Source organism: Chiloscyllium plagiosum, chromosome 6 (assembly GCF_004010195.1).
Source record: "Chiloscyllium plagiosum isolate BGI_BamShark_2017 chromosome 6, ASM401019v2, whole genome shotgun sequence".
Classification (NCBI taxonomy): Eukaryota; Metazoa; Chordata; class Chondrichthyes; order Orectolobiformes; family Hemiscylliidae; genus Chiloscyllium; species Chiloscyllium plagiosum.
Window position 1 is genome coordinate 20,582,363 of NC_057715.1, and position 23,030 is coordinate 20,605,392.

At 38.7% G+C, this 23,030-nt stretch overlaps 2 long non-coding RNA genes across 3 annotated transcripts in view; one reads left to right on the forward strand and one right to left on the reverse strand.

Moving 5' to 3' along the window:
• Positions 1–23,030, reverse strand: part of LOC122551116 — a 109,771-nt gene that overhangs the window by 5,931 nt on the left and 80,810 nt on the right. The window contains exon 2 of the long non-coding RNA XR_006312004.1: positions 14,712–14,876. This is a non-coding gene — a long non-coding RNA (uncharacterized LOC122551116). The remainder of the gene's footprint in view (positions 1–14,711; positions 14,877–23,030) is intronic.
• LOC122551115 overlaps positions 1–23,030 on the forward strand; it is a 207,563-nt gene that overhangs the window by 5,885 nt on the left and 178,648 nt on the right. Inside the window, exons 2-3 of one of the 2 annotated variants that reach the window (XR_006312002.1) lie at positions 390–492; positions 15,358–15,481. This is a non-coding gene — a long non-coding RNA (uncharacterized LOC122551115). Of the gene's footprint in view, positions 1–389; positions 493–15,357; positions 15,482–23,030 lie in introns of those variants that run through there. The other variant, XR_006312003.1, reaches the window with a different exon arrangement.

Genomic DNA, 23,030 nt, shown 5'->3' on the forward strand with positions numbered 1-23,030 from the left:
CAGTTGGACAAGTTGACTCCATGTTATAGATGACAAAGGTAGTGCATTGATTCCATTAAATAAAAATCAGAAGATCTTTAATGTATGATTTCAACACTGTTCACACATTATGCACAATGCGAGTAAGAGACAAAGATAGTGATTGGGTAAAAGTCAATGGATCTCATAAAAGTCCCCACTAACTCCTTGTCATTTTAATTCCTATTCAGTAAAGTGTCCTCAGAAACATGTTGAAGTTCAGTGATGTAATTCAGACACCAATGCCACTTTAATGAATAGAAGTGTACAGTATATCACATAATCTCCAAGGCACTAGCAAAAGATTGTGTTAAACAGCATCAGGTCAGAATGAAACAAACTTCATTTTCTCGCACCTTTCATAATTTCAGGATGTCCCAAGGAAATAATTTTGAACTGTTGGATGGAATCCTCTCCTCCTTAGATGCATTGAAGACGGCAGCAAAGGCATACCATTGAACAAGTTGTCCCGAGGTAGTTTTTGTTTACTTCACCTTATTTCTATGCAGTTTTCAATTCTCTGGGCCTTTCCTAAAAAGCTATTTGGTATCAATTCTCAACATGAAGTTTGATTTGTTACCTGGTGTTATTAGCCTCTCCAGGCCTTTGGACAACTCCATGACCCAGGAATGTTATTTTCCTCCAAGCAAGTTTACTTCACCAAACCACCAGCTTCACCACATCATCGTGGCTTCTCTTAGAACACCTCACACGCAATTTCAACACTTCAGGACTTTGTTTTTGAGCTCAGGGACACTTATGACTTGCATGCTTCTTCCAGGGTGATTTGCATGCAGGGATACACATGCAACTCATACAACTTATGCATGAAGCATTTTATGGCGATGAGCATCTGTGTTCATTCTTGAGTTCTGAAGGGTCACTGAACACAAAACATTAACTCTGCTTTCTCTCTACAAATGCTGCCAGGCCTGCTTAGTTTCTCTAGCAATTTCTATTTTTGTTTCTCAACAGTCTTTGCATTATTTGAATTATTTTATTCACTTCACACTTTGCCATTGAAGCTGAACACTAATGGCTAGAGCACTGAAGTACATTTCCATCACATATCCTGAGTGTGTTGCACCTGAGTTTTTATGGTTTTCGGTTGCTTTTCCAAAGAAGTATCCAAATGCGCACGTGCTGATTTCCTATCAATGAGTCTTAAGGCTTAACATTTGTTTATTGTTTTTCATATAACTTCAATGTAGAGAACATAATCTTCCATAAACTGAAAACATTTGAGATGCATTATCATGTCGATTGATGATACTAACTATGCTAGTAATTTTATGTAACAAGACAATAAGAGATTTATTATCAAATACATTTCTGTATGGAAGGTAATAGTGAAATAAAGAATAATGAAATCAATTATTAAAAAGTCTAAAAATACTCAAACAACTAGGAAGGGAAGAATTACTTGAGAGTTGAGAGATTTTCAGGAAATACGATTCTCATTTTTGCTATACTTATGTATATATATTATATATATAATCTAAAAACAAGTTTACAAGTCCTGATTTCACACTGTGCCTCCAGGCACAACAGACTTAACTGCTAACAAGCAAAATCTGATGTCTTTTATATTCATCAAGGGTAATTTCACAGATTCAAGCCCCTGGTTAGAAATGTGTGCCAGCATTTCTCATAATTTTTCATTCATATTCAGTTCATGTGGGCGAAATGTTGCAGCAGAAATGTGCCAATGCAAAATTAACCACATAACTCCCATAAAGAAAAAGCACTTACATTTAAGTTTACCTGTCTGATGAGGGTGAGTTATGCCATGAGATTGGCTGTACAATGTCTCGATGAACACTTGAACTTTTAAATTTCACTGTTTTGTGCAGTTTCAAAAATATATTAATTCAATATATTCCATTCACAGATCATTGTTTTCATTTAACATGGGTTACCCAGGAAGAACTGTACAATGAAATCCTCAAAGAAGCATTAGCTCCCTAATTTGATTATGCAGTGGGCCCCATGCAATTTATTTCAGCAGGGACAGCACTCACCAATTTGAACTTTCCTGTTCATCTTTTGAGTTGAAGATGCTCATGTTCATCATCACACGTGTCTGGCAGTGTTCAGGTGGATACATATGTGACTGCTAAGAATTCTTCACCAATATGGCAGAAAACACATATTTAGTATTAAAGAGAGAAAGATACAATACTTTGGTCATATTATTAGAATAGATAGCAGCAGTTGTTTGAGAGGATGTAAGTGAGGAATATAGATAACAGGTGGACAGATGATATCTGGCAGGGTGGACAGAAGCTGAGATTTTTGATAGTTTACCTTTTGGGAAGAAGGTGACACAAATGAATGGTCCATTTCAGGGAAGCTAAATTTGAACTGGCCAATTACTTTGAGTCAGAGGCTGGTCTAAAGTAACTGCAGTTGAGATCTCTTAACAGGCTTGTAATTCATTTTATAGCCAAATAGATTCAGGAATGAGAGAGAAAATTCAGTGTTTCTAAAATGTGATTTTCTGGGCTGTGTAGGTTCTCAACTATTGAGAACTGGATGCAAAACGGATTTGCTGGTCTCTGATAATTCGATTCTGTAGGTGGTAGGTCAAAGTAAAAGAATGGTCCCAATTATCTCCTTCAACTAACTTTGATATTGTTTAAGAGCAGTGTTGATGACACCTTCCATCACTTTATTAATGGTCAAGAGTAGATTGAATGAGCAGCAATTGGCCAAGTTGGATTTAACCTGCTTTTTGTGTACAGGACACACCTAGGCAAATTTCCATATTGTTGGGTAGATGCCCGTGTTGTAACTGAACAGGAAGAGTTTGGCTAGGTGAGCAGCAAGTTCTGGAGCATATGTCTGCAGTACCATTGCTGGAATGTTGTCGGGACCCATAGTCTTTGCATTATCCAGTGTCTCCAACCATTTCTTGATATCATGTGGAGTGACCTGAATTGACTTTAGACTGGTATCTGGGGACCACTTGAGGAGGCTGAGATGGATCATCCATTTGGCACTTCTGGCTGAAGATTGCTGTGAATGTGTAAGCCTTAACTTTAGCGCATGACATTGCATTGTTTTCTGTGATGACACATCCTTTTACATAAGTATATATTTAAAGGAGTATTCTTCTCATGTTATGTGAATCCCTCACTATCAACATCCTGGGGGCTACCATTGACCAGAAACTCATTGACCGTGGGGCGGCATGGTGCTGCAGTGGTTAGCACTGCTGCCTCACAGCGCCAGGGAGCCAAGTTCAATTCCTACCTCAGTCTGTGTGGAGTTTGCAAATTTTCCCCGTGTTTGTATGGGTTTCCTCCAGGTGTTCTAGTTTCCTCCTCAATCCAAAGATGTGTAGTCCAGGTGAATTGGCCATGCTAAATTGCCCGTAGTGTTAGGTGCATTAGTCAGAGGGAAATGGGTCTGGGTGGGTTACTCTTCGGAGGGTCAGTGTGGACTTGTTGGGCCAAATGGTCTGATTCCACATTGAAGATAATCTATTTTAATTTCAGAAGAAAATTGTCAGAGAGGCTCACTGAGTTATTTATTGCATCTACACCAATTAAAACCTTTAGGAACGACCTTCTGAACAAGCAAATTGGCCATACCATTGGTATATTAATTGAAAAAGTTCGTAGTATGAAGCCAGAATGGTATGCCAACAACAAATAAATGCTTTAGATAAAATAAACACTATTGATGTGATCAGAAAAATGTACCAAAATGAATTAAATCTATAACAGAAATGATTTGTTGTAATAACCAAAAGCTGGCCAGCTTTTCAAGTTACTTGCAAAGCTTGTAAAAATAAAAGATGTTCAGTACATATACACAGGTCTTCTGGTTTCAAACGCTCCAGAACAAGGTGGCAAACAAGACAGTACACCACCACAACACTGGTAGCAAGGGGAAGTGTTCAGAAGGTAAACAGATGCAAACAAATTATTAACGTTCAGAGACATCCAAGCAAAATGCAAATTTTAGAAGGTGACTGAGCTTTCTATATTGTTAACCTCATACATTAAGTCTAAACTTCACAGCTCAGGATCATCTGGAACTCTAACTAGATGTCTCTATTTGGACAAATTTAAATAATAATATTGTGCCATGTCTAGAATAGTTTGTACACTATTTAATATGGTACAGGTAATGCTGTCCCACATCCTGCAATAATCAGATTCAATCTCACTTCTTGGTCCTAAGATCAATGCATTCCTGTTCTTTCCAAATGTACCTTTAGGGCTTCGAATAATATAAGATGTGTTTCTCCAATGAACATGGCTTCTGACTCTTTGTTCCTTAAATAAACTTTCTGACTAACAATTTTTTTTGCCCCATGTCTAAAGTTGAACTACCTCTGCTGTAATGTAGCTATGGTTTTTCTCTAGTTGATTTAACTCTCTCTTGGTATTGAGAGGTTATGTTAGGCTTGAAGTTGTTTTCTAAAACTCGTACGTCTGTCTTAACCTCCTGCCCATTAATAATTCAACTGGTGAAAACCCATTATTCCATGGTGTTGCTCTGTAACAGAGTAGAGCTAATTACTCTTATGCATCAGAGACTCCAGTCTTGACTGCTCTTTCCACCTCTCAGATGATTTCAGGATGTAGTAGAGAACTGGTCACCTAATTGATGGATGCCTCTGAAGTCAATTTCATGAAATTTGAGGTGCATTGTCTAATATTAATTCTTCCAGGAAATCGTATATGGCAAAGATCATTTCCAGAGCTCTGATGTATTTAAAATCTTGCCAATCCAATCCATCTTAAATAATATCAACTGGGACAAAATATATTTTCCCTCTAAAATCAAAGAAATCTCTTGGCTGTTGAGGAAATCTTTATAAAATTATTCCTCCTTGGTACTTTGCTAGGTATGTTTGCCACAATCACATTTCATTCTGGAATTAAGCAAAGTACTCCAGAAACTTGGAAAAGTAGTTGATTTTGTGCTGCTGAAAAAGGGAGGGGGAGGAGCAAGTTGAACAGATGGTAAAGGTGATTAGATGTAAAGCCAAAGAGGGTGCTAATGGTACTAGAGGAGATGAAAAGTAGGTGTTAATGGTAAGTGTAAATTAACGGCTGCTTCACTTGGTCTTCCTTGCCACCCTCTTCGGCAGCATAAGCACGATCATTTTTCCAGCCGACTTCAGTTCCAGAGAAGAGTCATATTGGATTTGAAATGTTAACTTTGTTTCTCTCAGCAACAATTTTATCAGATCTGCAGAGTTGTAGAGTGTCACAAGGCATCCAGCGTGGAAACAGACCCTTCGGTTCAACCAGTCCGTGCCAACCATAATCCCAAGCTTGCGCTTAGCCCATATCCCTCCAAACACTTCTTATTCATGTATTTATTTAAATGTCTTTTAAACGTTGTACCTGTACTTGCATCCAATACTTCCTCTGGAAGTTCACATATGCACCATTTTCTGTGGAAAGAAATTGTCCCTCATGTCCTTTTTACAGCTTTCTACTCTCACCTTAAACATATGCCTCCTTGTCTTGAAATCCCCACCCCTAAGGAAAAGACACCTGCCACTCACTTTATCTCTACCCCTCATGATTTTATAAACCTCAATAAGGTCACTCCTCAACCTCCTGCCCTCCAGTGAAAACAGTCCCAGTCTATTCAGCCTCTCATCATAACTCAAACCCGCATTCCTGCCAACATGCTGGTAAATCTCTTCTGAACTTTCTCCGGCTGAATAACATCCATCCATAATAGGGTGACCAGAACTGGATACAGTACCTGAGATGAGGAGTCACAAATATCCTGTACATTCTCAACATAATGTCCCAATTCCTATACTCAAATAGCACATTCTATTTTCATATTAAGTATCATACAGAATATATCTCAAAATGTCCAGCCTCATACTGAGTGTATGCTTTTGCTCTACATTTTGCAATATCAAAGTGTTCCCCATTGAGTTTGTCAAGGATTTCGCTGCAAATCAACTTTGACATCAAGAAGTATTTCCCTATTGTCAGGTGTAACTTTTGCTTGTGATACCTTTTCAGCACTTCATCTCCTGGACCATATTTTGACCAGTCAATGTTGCCTGACCTTCATGCAACCCTTGTCAGATTTTTAAGCTGAACAGATTTGTGTAAACTTGTGCTTAGTTGCCAGTAAAGTGTTGTTATTGCCATAAAATAAGACCTTACCTCTACAAAAATAAAATCAGTTTATCTCGCTCATCCATTACTGGTATTGAATGTATAGCTGCTATAACTTGCACTTTGCCTGGAACATAGAAAATGTCATAGCTGTATCTCATCAGCATAAATCTTAATCTCTGAATGTGTAGAGGCATTTTTTTTTGTAATCTCAATGGTATCAAAAGCTTCTGGTGCATTTGATCAGGATTTCAGTCCTATGAGGTAATCTACAAATTAGTCACATCCCCACATAACAGTAACTTCCTTTACTACATTGCAAATGTTCAGTATGTTCAGTCTCTGCTAAAGATCTAAATGTAAATAGGGAGGCTTTCATGTTCCTTAAATGTATCCTTGAATAAAATGGTTTCAAGTGCCGACAGATCCAAAATCAGGCCTGCCAAATTAAACAGCAGGCAGCAGCTGTAGAAAACAGTGGAAACCATGTGGTAACCCACGAAGACACAGGAGAAGATTAGATTAGATTCCCTACAGTGTGGAAACAGGCCCTTCAACCCAACAAGTCCACACCGATCCTCCGAAGAGTAACCCACTGAGACCCATTTCCCTCTGACTAATGCACCTAGTACTATGGACAATTTAGCATGGCCAATTCACCTAACCTGCACATCTTTGGACTGTGGGAGGAAACTGGAGCACCCGGAGGAAACCCATGCAGACACAGGGAGAATGTGCAAACTCCACACAGATAATCGTCCAAGGCTGTAATCAAACCTGGGACCCTGGTACTGTGAGACAGCAGTGCTAACCACTGAGCCACTGTCTGCCCTGACCTGCAAGATCCATCTTCATGGCCAGTCTATATCGGAGAGGAAGGAGATTCCATTGTGGGTAATAAACTTTATCAAACTTTCTCGTTCTGAGATAAACTTTCCCTCCATCAACTTTCCCACCATTGATGTCAAGCTCATTGATTTCTATCCTTCCCTGGCTTTCTCTTACCAACTTTCTTAAATAACGACACCACATTAGCCAACTTTCAGTCTTGCAGCACCTCATCCAAAGCTATCGATGATACAAATATCTCAATGGGGGCCCAGCAATCACTTCTCTAGATTTCCACAATGTTCTGAGATGGACCTGATCAGGATGACTTATTCATCCAGCACCTTGCCCTCTGTAATATGGGCACTTTTCAAAATATCACTATTTATTTGTCCAAGTTCTCTAGCTTCTATATAGTTCTCCACAGTAAATACTGACATGAAATACTTGTTTAGTATCTCACCCATCTCCTGTGGTTCCATAATTTGACAGCCTTGTTGACTCCTAGTTACTCTTTTGTCCTTAATTTATTTGTAGAATCTCTTTGGAATCCCTTTAACTCTATTTGCCAAAGCTATCTCATGTCCTCTTTTGGTCCCCCAGATTTCTCTCTGGAGAATACGCTACTACTTTAGTCTTTTGGTCATTTTTTTTAATCTCAGTGTCTAAATATTAATTATGTACACACACATACACACACACACACTCCATTATCAATATTGGGCTTGAAGTGATGATTGATGCACACACAATTGACTGACAAAAGAGGGATTGGGAGAATTCGATAAAAGCAAATTTTGGGAGGAGTTTGGCTGATTGCGGGCCAAGACCTGACAGAGTTAGAAAAAGTCTCTACAGGTAGAGAAAGATGAAGAGGTATCTAAACTTGGTCAGATATTATAAGGATAACAGATACCACCTGGATCCCCTCTCCAGGATGAGGACATGCAGCCTGTTGGTCTACACCATTGGCTGGATTGCCAGTATGTGATCTTTGAAAACACTAATTGGGCAAGAGTACACATATCCTGCTAGAGGTGGTTTGCCCCACCAGTCAGGTGACTGAAAGAATGGCATCCCAATAATCCGTGATGTTTGTATGTAACAACCAGTGGTTGTGTATAGTAAGGCAAATGGGAGCTCAGATCATTGCTTCCTGAGCACAGGGGTGGGATTTTTCCACAAACAGATGGATAGAAATAGGATGCTTGGCTGCCACCCTAGAGAAAGTGAAAATTGGGCAACAATGCCCCACTAAGGTAATATGGGAAAACTATGTCTTGTACAAAAGTCGAACCTGCTCAGCAATAACCTGCTCAGTGACACTCAGTTTGAGTTCCACCAGGGACACTCTGCTCCTGACCTGATTACAGCTTTAATTCAAATATGGACAAAAGAGCTGAATTCCAGTGGTGAGGTGAGAGTACTTGACATCTAAGCCACATTTGACTGGGTTTGGTGTCAAGGATCCTTAGCAAAACTGGAATCGATGGGTGTCAGGATACAACCCTTTGCTGTTTCGAGTCACATCTGTCCATTTCACTGACAGGAGCACTAAGGTAAAGTGTCTTTAATGCAGAAACTGGCCAAAGTGCCCAAAGCACAGACAACAAAGGACTGCTCCAAGTCCTACAGATGATGCATCTGCAGCAATTGTGAATAAGCCTGTATGTTAAAATGCTAAAATAGCTGTGGAAAGTAATTTCTCTTCTGTTTCTGACTTTAATGATATTTGAGGCCTTTTTCAAAGGCTGACTTAAGAGTTGAGTTAAATAGGCTAAGTTGGGGATAAGCATTGCCCACTTAATTTACAATGCCTAAGAAAACATTACACATCATTTGTGCACTTTGATACCAGAAGCACACTGATGGTTCTTGCCTTCCTTGGATATACAATGAAGCTTTTTTCTTAGATAATATGCCCTTGGATTGTAATCATCATTCGAGAGAAAGGCCTCAATTCTGTATTGCATTGAATACATCCTGGTCCACTGGTCATATTCCTTCTTCATTTGCACTGCAATAGCATGCCATCCATCTAACAATGATTCCCTGCATTATGATTATGTTTCATATTTAACATTAGTGGGCATGAATTTAAAGGATTGTAATTCCTGGATTGTCTTTTATTTAAGACATCAACAAAAATGCAGTGGAACATTTCTTTTCACCAAGTCACATTGTTTTATGCTGCTTGCTTACAGCAGACTCCCACTTGTCTTTATGACTGTCAGGTTGCAGCTTCCAAATCCAGTTCTCTCTCTGAGATATAAAAAAAAACCCTTGTTGTAGATCCACTTCAGTACTGAAGTTCTGGTCCAATCTGAAACCTTATTTCCATTCTGAACAGTGTCCATAGGATTCTGGATAGTGTGTTTCCTGAGCAGGTGACCTCGAAATCTGCTTCTGTTTTATTATCACTATTATTACATGCCAGAACATCACTCAACAGAAATCTGAACATCTCAAGCCTTGTCCTTTTTCAAGTGCTCAGACACATTGACCAAAATTGTTTTTACCCAAAGTGTACCTCGGTCAACAGAAATCTATATTTTTGTCTATTTACTTGGTGTCGATCTCTTTTTTTTCATGTATTTGAGTGTGTGTGAATGTGTTATTCAGAGGAGTAAACGTCATTTTTCATATTACAAATAATGTTAACCAATTTTGCATCTTCACAAAACAAGTTTTGCTTCATAATAAATTAGTACATTGGTGTATATTCAATGGTTGACTGATATTTTTTAAAATTCCCAGTCTAATATAGTGAAAACACACGATTGGCTACATCAAGACGTGAGTTGTTGTGGTTCTGTTCGCCGAGCTGGAAGTTTTTGTTGCAAACGTTTCGTCCCCTGGCTAGGCGACATCATCAGTGCTTGGGAGCCTCCTGCGAAGCGCTTCTTTGATGTTTCCTCCGGTGTTTATAGTGGTCTGTCCCTGTCGCTTCCGGTTGTCAGTTGCAGCTGTCCGCTGTAGAGGTTGGTATATTGGGTCCAGGTCGATGTGTTTGTTGATGGAGTTTGTGGATGAATGCCATGCCTCTAGGAATTCCCTGGCTGTTCTCTGTCTGGCTTGCCCTATGATAGTAGTGTTGTCCCAGTCAAATTCACACACACGCAGACAACAAGCAACATGAATACGACTGGGACAACACTACTATCATAGGGCAAGCCAGACAGAGAACAGCCAGGGAATTCCTAGAGGCATGGCATTCATCCTCGGGTCCTTTGTTCTGGTGAGTTGTTGTCTGAGCGTGGCTGTTGGTTTGTGTGCCGTTATGGCAGAGGGACAGACCACTATAAACACCGGAGGAAACATCAAAGAAGCGCTTCGCAGGAGGCTCCCAAGCACTGATGATGTCGCCTAGCCAGGGGACGAAACGTTTGCAACAAAAACTTCCAGCTCGGCGAACAGAACCACAACAACGAGCACCCGAGCTACAAATCTTCGCACAAACTTTGAACACTTACAGACGTGAGTAAAACAAATTACGTTTATGTAGTGACAAGTGGAGTACAGGGGATAGAGAAAGGCAGTGCAGTCCTCCTATATCAGACATAACATCTGTTTTCCATAAAAAACATTTTTGTTGCACAGGAGATCCTAAATGACAGTTAAATACCACAAGAATAGAGTAACCAGAGTAATCAGCAATCTTGACTCTTGGTCTATGCATATCGGCCGGACCAAATGTTAGCAAACGGTTTTGTGAAAAATTTATTTGTTACTAATTTTGCCAAGCTACCAACTATCAAAATAGAATGGCTTTCCCTTCTCACTCCTTTGTTGAACAGAGTAAGTTCCACACACAATACCTAGTTCTCCACTTGTCTTAAGAAATGTTATTGGCCCTGGGTGCCACTGTTTTATGACCTTTCTTTCAATCATACCATCTGATATTCTAGTTTTCCCATTAAAAGATGGGGAATTTTCCTTAGAATGTACAAACAGCTGGTTTTAGTACCTTCTTGCAGAGCAAAGTGATGGCCGTGCTTTAATTTGCTGAATCCTGTGAACAGCTTCGAAATTCTTATAGAATTTCTAAGGGTCATCATTCAGAAGTATTGTATCCACTTTCTCAAAGACATCAACAATGAGATATTATGCTTCTTGTGTTTATATATAATATTTTGTCAATATTTTATACTCTAGCTTAGCTTTGTAGTTACTTGTCCATACACCTGAAGGTCTGTGCTTCCTGGACCTTGATACTTTGTGCCTGCGTGTCTGAATTTCACAGGTTTCAACCATGACAAGCTTTCTGCTAGTATTTAAACAGCTGTTCATGCATCGACTTTAAACTCTGTTTCAAAGCCTTCAAGTTGATGGTTCAGATTCTCTTTGATTCTCTTTGACCTTGTTTCAAAGGTTTATCTTCCTTTGTTGTTCTGTATGTTTGGCTTCTTGAGTTGAATTCTTTTTTGCTCAATTTCCAATTCTCAGGAACATTTTCCTTTTGCACAACCTTTTATTTGGTTTTGATGTGTTGATTTAAAATGTTTTCTTTCGTTACCCAACTGGCCACAAATATTAGCAGTTAACTCTATGTGTTGGACATTTATTAAGATTTTGTTTGGGGTCAAATCTTGGACCATCTACGATGGTTAATGACATTAAGTTCTATTGATTTGGCATTTTGGTGGGCTTTTGGGAGGTCACAATATTAACTTGGGGGCCTACCCATCTGACTGTGTCAGAAGAATCTTCACTGTTCCTTTGCTGTGCTAACCAATTTTGGACCTCAATTTCTTTCTGTGTAGTGAATTATTACAGCATTACTCTTCCTTGGATTGAAGAAAATCTGATAAATTCCCATCTCCCACATTAACTAATACATGCTTATAATTAAGCCATCCTTCAAGATTCTGTACACACAACATCCTGCTAAGTTGTTTCAATCAGTTCAAGAATTTCTATTCATTCTGCCAAGTACTGATATCACCAATCAAATCTTGCCTGTTTTATCACTAAACTTCTTTTGGGGCTTAAGTAAGGTCCAAATGTTTTAATCAATAGATCATGTTCCTAAGTACTTTCTTCCACAAATTTTTTCTTATGAGATCATCATCTGCTATTGGACCGAAAACATATGAAATCATGCTGTTTTGATAGTTTTGTTTATTTTCATGTAAGCATGAGACAGTTTAAAGACACTGAAACTGCCACTGAGAGAAATTGCCATTGAAATTCCACTTCATGCCTGTTGTGGGCCTTCCAGCATTATGGTTGATGAAATGGCAATTTCTCCACCTCAGCTGCTATTCCCATGAACTATCACGCCTGATTGACCTGGCTGAGTAGTTGCAATTTTCTTTCTTTGCGTCAAAAAATCCCAATCCTGTGCTTTTACTCTCTGTAGTGTCACCGGTTTGTGGCTAGGCTTCAAAGTCTTCTGAGTTTATATCTCTCCCTCTTTAGGGTATTTACAATTGAACCCATGTGTCAAGACTTTGGAAGGCTTTTAGAAAACAACTAAGTAAGGAAAAAATCCACGCCTAAAGAAAAAAGAATACAGAAGACTTTGAATGTAGGGCTATATTCAAAGTCTTCTGTATTCTTTTTTCTTTAGGCGTGAATTTTTTTCCTTACTTATTTGTTTTCTAAAAGCCTTCCAAAGTCTTGACTTGACTTTGGAGTCTTCCCTTTCTTGCTGTGACACATGGGTTCAATTGTAAATTCAGGTCCTGACTCTGGAGGTATTATTCTTTGTTACCACCATGTTTTATTGTGGACTTTAAACTAATATTGCAACCTGCACATTGAGATACCAGTCTGGATTATCTCAGACTGTACCTGCAAGCACATATACTATCCTCCAAGTTTATCACCAAACAAGGCTCTTCAATTCCTTACATATTCGAACACTCCTTAAAATAGTTTGCAAATAGGCCAACGTTTAAGACATTTCTCTTCGATTTCTCATTTTAAATTAGTTTCTTCACACTTGCTAAGTTCAGAATTATATTATCAGTTGTATCACGGTGTATCCAAATTTCCTTGAAAATGTTTAAGAACTATGCTTCAGTAATAGTTTATGGCAAAAATATGCAGATTTTAAGCATTCACCCAATAAAAAACTGATTTTAACAAACTACCCATATTTATTCATTTTCACTTTTTAAATGTACTCTATTATCTCTTTATAACATTATTGACCAGTGGAGAGAATCTATTATTCATTGCCCTACTACAACGTTTCAAATCCTGAAGACATTTATCAGGCTTCTGTACAATACTGTATAACCAATAAGAACATATTAATTTAAGAAAGAGGAGCTTAAATAGTCAGTTCAGCCTTCTGATTTTCTACAAGTCAAGCCTGAGTTCCTACAATCTGCCCATTTACTTTAATATCCAAAAATCTATCCAACTCTGTATTCTGTATTTGAAAATATTACGCATCCACAGTACAGATAGTCTCAAAACTCCACAAGTTTGTGAAGAAATTTTACCTCATCACAGCCCTAAATGAAAGAATTTTTATTCAGAGACTGTGATGATTAGTTTATCTCCTCAACCAAGGAAACTATCCTCTCAGCATTTATCTTAAGCCCGTCAAACATTTTACATATTGTAGTAAGATCTTCTCTCATTCTTCTAAATGCCAAGGAAAATAGCCCCAAAATACACAATCTTTCCTCATAAGAAACTTTTCTTTTTGTAGGAATCCAGTTGGTAAAGCTTTGGTGGATTTGCTTCAAAGGAAGATCCATTTTTATGTGAGGAAACTAAAACTAAACATTATATTTACATGCACAATATAATGGGTTTTTAGTTTGGGAACTGTGCAGTCAACTGTTATAAGGTCTTTGCTAAGAAAAATTGTTCATTCAACTCAATTCTATACATTGTCTTAATTTATTTGCAATTTATTATTCGCCCTGAGTATACTTATAATTTTGTAATTGCAAACCTTTTCACTTTGGCTCGGCAGTATACGTATTCATTAAAATTCATTACATTTTTATCATCATGCTTGCATTCACAGAGTCATAGAGTTGTATAGCAGGGAAACATACCATTCAGTCCAACTTGTCCATGCCTACCAGATAAATTTAGACCACTTGCCAGCATTTGGCCCAGATCCCTCTAAGCCCTTCCTGTTCATATACCTATTCATATGCCTTAATTGTATCAGCTTCCACTACTTCCGCTGGCAGTTCATTCCATACATGCACCAACCCCTGCATGGAAACGTTGCCCCTTTTTTCCCTTCTATATCTTTCCCCTCTCACGTCAAACTTATACTCTCTAGTTTTGGATTCCCCTATCCTGGAAAAAATACTTTGGCTATTTACCCTATCCATGCTTCTCACAATTTTATAAACCTCTGTAAGGTCACCCCTAGGCCTCTGATGCTCCAGTGAAAATAACCTCAGCCTATTCATCCTATCCCTGTTGCTCAGACCCTTCAACTCCAGTAACATCGTTGTAAATCTTTTCTGCACCATTTCAAGTTTAACAATACCTTTCCTATAGCAGGGAGATCAAAACTGAATGCAGTATTCCAAAAATGGCCTCACCAATGTCCTGTACATTGCAACATGACCTCCCAACTCCTACACTCAATTCACTGACCAATAAAGACAGGTGTACCAAACACCTTCTTCACTATCCTGTCTACCTCTGACTCCACCTTTAAGAACCTATGAAACTGCACTCCAAAGTCTCATTGTTCAGCAACAATCCCCAGGAACCTACCATTAACTGTAGAGATCCTGCCCTGATTTGCCGTACCAAAATGCAACAACTTACATTGATCTAAGTTCAGCTCCAGCTGCCACTCCTCAGTCCAAGGGTCCATCTGACCACATTTCATCAAGATTTGACCACCAATATCCAGATATGCTGTTGGGTGGAGTTTTCTCAGTTATTTGGAAGAATGTCTGTTGCCTTAAGTCAATTCTGATTAGTTCTTTCCTGCAATGGAAGAAAATTCAACTCAGATCATCTTAGAGGATACTGTGGACACTCCTAAAGTGAGTTCCACTGCATACAAATGAATAAACTGTTGTAACCTAGTTCAACATCATTAGTCAAAAGGAGTGCTTTTATAACAAATTATTTATTAGTTCTTTTGTCAATACAGCCAAGAAATATATTACATTGCGTAATAATTGCTGGTGATTCACACTCTGTTTTAAATTTTTAATTATTTTCTTGACTAAAACTCTACAATTCATTCACTACCTTTTGACATGTACCAGAGTAACAACTGAATAGATTTAATAAAGGCTTTCCAAAAATAAAAAAAATCACAATTTTGTTTCCTTCTGTTGTTTGTGCTAACATACTTTATTTATATCTTTTTTTTCCCCTATTTGAAAATTTTCCTTGATTGAGAGAATTTTAGAAAATTAACATCAACACATCTACTATCTCATTAATCATCTCTATTTAGATCCTGGGATGAAGTCCAGCTGGAACCAAAGACTTGCCAACTGGAAGTTCCATCAGTTTGCTCAGCGCCACTTCATAGAATCCCTTCATTGTGGAACAGGCCATTCGGCCCATCGAGTGAACACCAAACCTCCAAAGAGTACCCCAACTAGACCCACCCCCTACCCTATTGCTGTAACCCTGGCTAATCCACATAACTTACACATCCTTGGACACTATGGGCAATTTAACATGGCCAGTGTACCCAGCATGCACATCTTTGGACTGTCAGAGGAAACCGGAGCACCCAGAGGAAATCCACACAGACACGGGGAGAACATGCAAATTCCACACAGACAGTCGCCTGAGGTTGAATCAAGCCCAAGTCCTAATCAATGAAACACCGTGCCGTTCTCACGTAGTAATTTGCAATTTCCTAGGCTTCTCCCTCCCAGTTTCTGAGTTACAATTATTACTTCAATTTCTTTGTGTTCTCTAAAGTGAAGACAGAAACAAAATATGTGTTCACTTTATCCACCATTTCTATATTATTTCCTGTTAACCTACTCACTCTCCACAGGGCCAACACTCACTTAATTTACTCTTTTTCCATTTAAGTATCTATAGAATCTCTTGTTATCTATCTTTACATTTTTATTTAGCATCCTCTCAGCTTCTCGTGTTTTTTTCCTCTGAACAAACTTGTAGATTGTTTATACTCTGATTAACCATCTCAATTGCTATTCATCATTGTAAAATTATAAGCTTTATCCTGAAATTTGGTGTTTCTCAAACTCCTTCACTTAATCACAATCACAGGTCTTCCCTGCAGAATTTTGTTTTATACCTGGAATGTACTTACTCTGAGTATTCTGAAATATGCCTGTAAATGTCTACACTTCCATTTATGCCAGTTGATGCCAGTAAATTGCAATTATTTTAGCTTTCATGACCACATAATGGCTATTATTTAAGATTAAAATACCAGTCTTAGACCCAACCTTCGCTTTTTCAAACTAGACATACATTTACAATCACATTCTAGTCAATGCTGCACCCAAAAATCTTTATACCTCCAGATCACTTTAATCAAATCATTGCACAAATGTCGTCCTCAAAAACTAAGGTTAGGCCTTCATTTTTTATATGTTTCTTATTCTTCTTAGACCATTAGACAATAAGATATGGGAGCAGAAGTAGGCCATTCAGCCCCTTGAGTCTGTCTAACCATTCAATCATAACTGCTTTTGCTTCTCATCTTATTTCCTTGCCTTCTCCCATAACCCTTGATTCTCTTACCAATCAAATACCTATCAATCTGTCTTAAATATATTCAATGACTTGGTCTCTGCAACCTTCTGCAGCAATGATTTCCACAGATTCACCATCCCGTGGCTGAAAAAAATCCTGCTTATCTCAGTTCTAAAGGATGGTCCCTTCATTCTGGGGCTGTGCCCTCAGATCCTAGTTTTCTCTACTAGGGAAACATTTCCTCCATGTCAACTCTATTCCAGCCTCTTGGTATTCCATAAGTTTCAATGAGATCCCCTTCCCCCACCCCTCCCTTCTAAACGTCTTCTTGGATAGCATACGCTACTTATATTCAGGACCCAGTCCTTGAGATCCTGCAGTTGTGTTTCTTTAATGACTTCTGATAATGTTTATTTATTCAATATGAATTTTAATTTTAGTTACATTTTATGAATTTTATGAATACTACACACATTCAAATAGACAGCCCTTTTCTTTGTCTTTTTGTTATCTTTCTAATATTTAGTCCTGAAAATTGGTGCAGACATTTTTTTCCCCCTCTATCCCTACCCGCCATTCCCTAATTCGTATTTCTCATGTTAATCTTCTCCTCTATTACCAGTTGCAATGCTTTGAAACACTGCATCTTTCCACATTTAATTCCATGTCTCCATTGTTTAGTTTTAAACGCTTGTTATTTCCCTAGTTATTCACAAGACCACTGGTCCCAGTATGGCTTTGAGAATGACCATCTTATTACCAAAACCCTCACTTTTCTTTGTTCTCATGCCAATGCCCCTTTCTATCACACCAGTCATTGAGCCAGGCATTGGTCTCTCTGACCTTACGTATCCAATTCTAATTTTCATGCAGTTCAGGTAATGATGCAAAGATTTGAGTCTTTTTAAATTTTGTGCCTAAACTTCTCATTTTCTCTATGTAGAATATTTTTCCTTTTTCTACCCATGTTATCGATGCCTAAATGGTTCACTATAACCGATTCTCTCCTTTCTGCTAATCTTTTCTATGTCATCTATCTCAGTTATTTGAAAGAATACAGTGGAAACTTGATTATCCAAATGAAATGGGCAGGCACTATTTCATTCAGATAATCGATTATTCAGTTAATCGATTAAATGCCTTTCCTCTGGGGCTTGGAGGTTTTAAAGTCTGCTCCCCGTTCAGGAAACTGCAGCAGCACACCATGTGCGAGCCCCAGCCCCAGTGCCAGTTCCCGACCCCATCCAACACCGCCCCCTGCCTGCACCCCTGCCCTGTCCAGCAGCGCCCCCTCCTTCTCCCCAAACCCTGTACCCATTTTATATCTGTTTCCCTTTCACCACAATTAAAAGCTTATTCCTTTGTGGCATTGCATCTCCACATGCTCTGTTTCCCATCATCCCTCGTCCACTTTTGTCAAATGATTAAGGAGTTCTTTTCAGTTCTCAATAAGGGTCACACGGGGCTTGAAACGCTATCTCTGTTTCTCTGTCTCCACAGATGCTGCTAGACACGCTGAGTTTCTGCAGCAATTTCTGGTTCTGAACAGCTTTAAAAACGTGTGTCAAAGCCGCCCAAATGCCCTGTCCAACACAGCGCCCCGTCTCCCCCATCCCCATCCAGCACTGCTCCCACCCCCTCTCCGGGGCAGCCAGACTGTACACCACCAATAAGACTGCTGCTGCTGCTACTGCTGCAGCTGCCTTTGTGGGGTAAGTCTCCAAATAGCGCGCGTGCACGCACACACACACAGCCACAGCCACACACACAACTTTTTACTGCAATTTCTTGACAGGTTCCACTTTTGCCCTGTACAGGTCAATATTAGAGAGATTATCAGGGGAAGGGGGTTTAGGATATACCCCTGTGTGGAACTCCAGGGAAAGTGTGGGGAGAGAAAAAGAGGGCAGGCAGTCAGTCATTTGGAGACGGTTTCTGTTTAATCACTGTAAACAAAAGACGCGATCAGTGTTGGAAACACATCTTTGATGTAATGTTTCTATCAGGACCTCGAGATCTCCTCTGGATAAACCGATTTTCGGATAATTGGTATTTGGATAATTGAGGTTCCACTGTATATGCTTTTTCTTTATTATGCAATGATCTCGGTGTGAAGGCTTCTCAGTCTCCAGTGTTATTTTCCTCAATGACCAATTGAGTGTAATAGTGATTACTGAAGTGAATCTCTAGCCCCCAGTAAGACTGAAACTACGTTTGTTCATGAATAGTCTCATATGAATTTGATCCATTTCTTACATTTAAAAACATACACACTACAGTATATTTAATTTGTAGTTTAAAAATGGAGAATGCCTTTAACAATTATCATCAAATTTGTAACGTTTCATGCTTGCTGTTGCCAATCAACCCTAACATAAGTATTCATGACATAAATTTCAGCTTTTGCTTCATAACTATGCACACATGAGCATCGTTGAGTAATTTTGAGATGGCTGGCAATTTTACAAAACTTATTTTGAAATGTGCTTCTACTAGTTTCAAGGTTCATTATTCAAATTGGATCAAAATGATATCATAGCTGAATTAGTACAATTAGTATCATGCCATTGATTCCTGCAAAGGATGTCAGAAAACATCAACTTCTAGAGTTTAACTGCATTTTAAAAAAGCTCCGCAGAATAAAATATGATATTTTACCTTCAGTTGTCTATATGGTTTTCTTTTCATTGTGCTTGATATAGACTACAAGCACACCAACATGTTGAACATTGCCAAGATAAAAGCAGCAATGAAAAATTGATTTCATAAAGGGCAACTTTTTTTTGGCAGCAAGAAAAATACAAGGCATGTTTCCTGTAGTGAGATCATACATAATGGAGCTTCTGTAATCAGTGATACAGTTCAAGATGAATTATATCTCTCATGTTAGATATTTGGTGAAGAATTGATAAAAGTGATTACTTTAATGAGAAGTGATCCCTTCTGAAAGGCATGCTGTGTGGAGTTTTACAGATGGACAACTATGACGGTGGAGGAAGACAAGGCACTTATCACATTTCGACAAAGGCAAGCAGAAAGAACTGGTGTTGGAGTGTGTTGGAGATGGGGCAGATAAAGTGGAAGGGAAAACCTTGAATAGGGTGACCTGGGATAAGGAGTAGATGTAGCAATGCAATGTTCAACATTATTATTCTGGTTGGGTATGGATGAATAACTATCAACTCTGAAATAGAAAAGTGTTCAAAAATTTTAAATGAGTATTTTCTGAGATCTCAGAGTTGCAGCAGAAACATTATTCCTCCAACATTTATACTGCCGTGCTAGAACCTTATGTATTTGTGTTTTTGCTTTATTCAATGCAAGTGAAGAAACGTCAACCATGCTTGTCTATATTTGTCATAGGCTTATAATCAAGAATGTCCTTGAATTATTTTTATGGGTCTGTATCAAGTAAGGAACCAATGTCCCCAATCCATCTCTCTTCCTGCTGGGATTTAGAAAAAACTATGGAAAAATCACAGTGACACGCAATACAGCCAACTAATCTGGTTGAAATGATTGCTCTGTTACATTGTATTAAATGTTTCCCTGCTGTAGTGGTAAATACACCTTAGGAAGAACTTGGCAGAAATTGGTCCAAACCTGAGACTAAAAGCTTAACTCAGGAGGAATTCTCAAGGCAAACTGACATAGGAACATATTCAATCAATATTCTCAAACACTTAAGACAGTTCTCTAAATTGATGCCTTCTCAAATATAATAGTTTCCACTGATTACAGCATGTATCAAAAGCTATTTGATACAACTGAAGTCCACCAAATTTCATACTATTCAGATGATAACATAACTGTCAATGCATGTCATTGTATCAGACAACCTAATTTCCAATATGTGGTGCAGAATGGTTAATGTGTTCCAACCCGGTTTTCACCTTTGCTAAAAAAATTTCAAATTTCAAATTTCTATCAATTCTTACCCAATTGTGATGTGCCTTCTGCTTGTTAGTACTTGCATCTGAATAATGGAAATATCCACTTCCTGAATCAACGAAGGAAACTACAATGACAAGTCGTCAGGTATTCATAGAATCATAGAATCCTTACACTGTGGGAACAGGCCCTTCTGCCCAACAAATCCACACCAACACTCCAAAGAGTAACCCGCTCAAACTCATTCCCCTACCCTATTATCCTATATTTACCCTTGACTAATACACATCCCTCAACACTCTGTGCAATTTAGCATGGCCAATTCACCTAACCTACACATCTTTGGATTGTGGGAGGAAACTGGAGTACCCAGAGGAAGCCCTGATGTGCAAACTCCACACAGATAGTTGCCTGATGCAGTCAAGGTTTGGACATGTATTCTGTGCAACTCATCTATAGCCCTTTTAAGTGGGCTGGCCAGCTTTCTCCCCTCCCCCACCCTCCTCTAGCTTATCTCTCCACGCTTCAGGCTCTCTGCCTTTATTCCTGATGAAGGGCTTTTGCCTGAAACGTCAATTTTACTGCTCCTCGGATGCTGCCTGAACTGCTGTGCTCTTCCAGCACCATTAATCCATAATCTGGTTTCCAGCATCTGCAGTCATTGTTTTTACCCAGCTGAAGTGGTATGCAACCTCTCACTTGAGAGACTACAGCAAGGACTGGGTCAGATCCTACTATTCCAGATGAGCTGATGGACATACCAACAGGCTTATTTGGAAGCACTAGCTTTCGGAACGCTGCTTCTTCATCAAGTGGTTGTGGAGTATAAGATCATAAAATGCAGAATTTATAGCAAATGTTAACAATGTGATGTAACTGAAATTATATCTTGAAAAAGACCTTGATTGTTTGTTAAGTCTCTCATCTTTTAGAATGACCATGTTGGCTTCAATTCTTTCATATGTAAATCCCAGAACATTTTTTTTAAGTTACATTCTCAAGTGAACTTTAACAATAGGTGCCATGTTGACTCAGATAATACATTGAAGGTGTGAGATGCCTTGTGTGAGGCTGTCTGTGGCCCAATGTTAAGACTGATTCCATTTCTAAACAAGGCATTTGCAGAATCTATAATGGATTCATGCAGTTTCTGAGCAAAATAAAATGTAATTTTGCAACTACAAATTCACCCCACAAACTTATATATGTGTCTGTGTGTGCGCATATGAGTGTCTTTGAGAATGTGTGCATTGTATGTGTGAGTGTACTGGAGTATAAGACTGTGAGAGGGTGCGTGTATGGTGTGACTGTGGGAGTGTATGTGTGAGCGTATGAGAGAGGGGCTGCATGAGTGTATGGGTCTGCAGGAGTGTGTGCGTGTGTGCGTGTGTGTGTGTCTGTCTGTAGGAGTGTATGTGTGATTTTTGACATGATAGAAAGGATAGTAAGGACTTTAAACGAATGAACATGGTGGGAGTAGATTACTGAAGTAACACACGAAGGGAGGGATGAAAGCAAAGATTAGAGCATAAACTGTAACAAAGAAAAGTAACATATATTCAGGATACATATTAGGCATACTAACAAAGTACTTGAAACAAACAGCTTGTATATTACAATATGGTGATAATGCATAATCAATTTTTTATGATCTTATTAATGTAGCTGTGAACTGTCTAATGTTATCACCTGAACAGTGAAAAATTTCAATAGATCATCGGGAGCGGACTTGAAAATATATGACTGCTGGCACACACACTGCACTGCAAATCAAGCCAAAAGTGTACGCTCCAGCATGATATCTATTTACTGTATTGCTCAAGTGATACTTTCATTTAAGCTGTCTCTTGGACAAAATGAATTAAACTTTCAAAACTACATAAAAATCTCCCCATAGACCCAAAATGTAAGGCTTGGATTGACAAATACAAGCACCAGAGTTACTCAAGTTTCAACATTTTGTTTTGTATTAGCCAATTAGGGTGAAGTGGCTTTGCTGGCACTGAAACTGACTTATACTTTCAGGATTGAGGCAAAGGAAGAATCATTCTGTAGTCCCATTATCATTTGCATCTCAATGTTAATTTCTTGTCTCATTAATTTAATTTGCACATAAACATGTGAATTAGGAGCAGGAATAGGCATTCAGCCCCTTGAGACTGCTCCACCATTCAATAAAATGATGGCTGATCTGATTGTAACCTCAAATCTGCATCCCCAAAACACAAGATATTCACTTAACTCTGCCTTTATAGTATTCAAGGATTCTGTTTCCACCACTTTTCCAGGAAGATAATTCCAAACCTTTCCAATCCTCTGTCTTCAATGGACAACCCCTGATTTTCAAACAGTGGCCCTCTTTGCTTGATTCCCTTAAATGAAGAAAGATCTTCTTTGCATCTACCTTGTCAAGACCATTCAGGATCTTATATTTTTCAATTAAGTCACCTCTTACCCAGTGGACACAAGTCCAGCCAGTCCAAATTTCCTCAAAAGACAACACATCCATTCCAGGCATTAGCCATGTAAACTTTTTCTAAACTGCTTCCAACG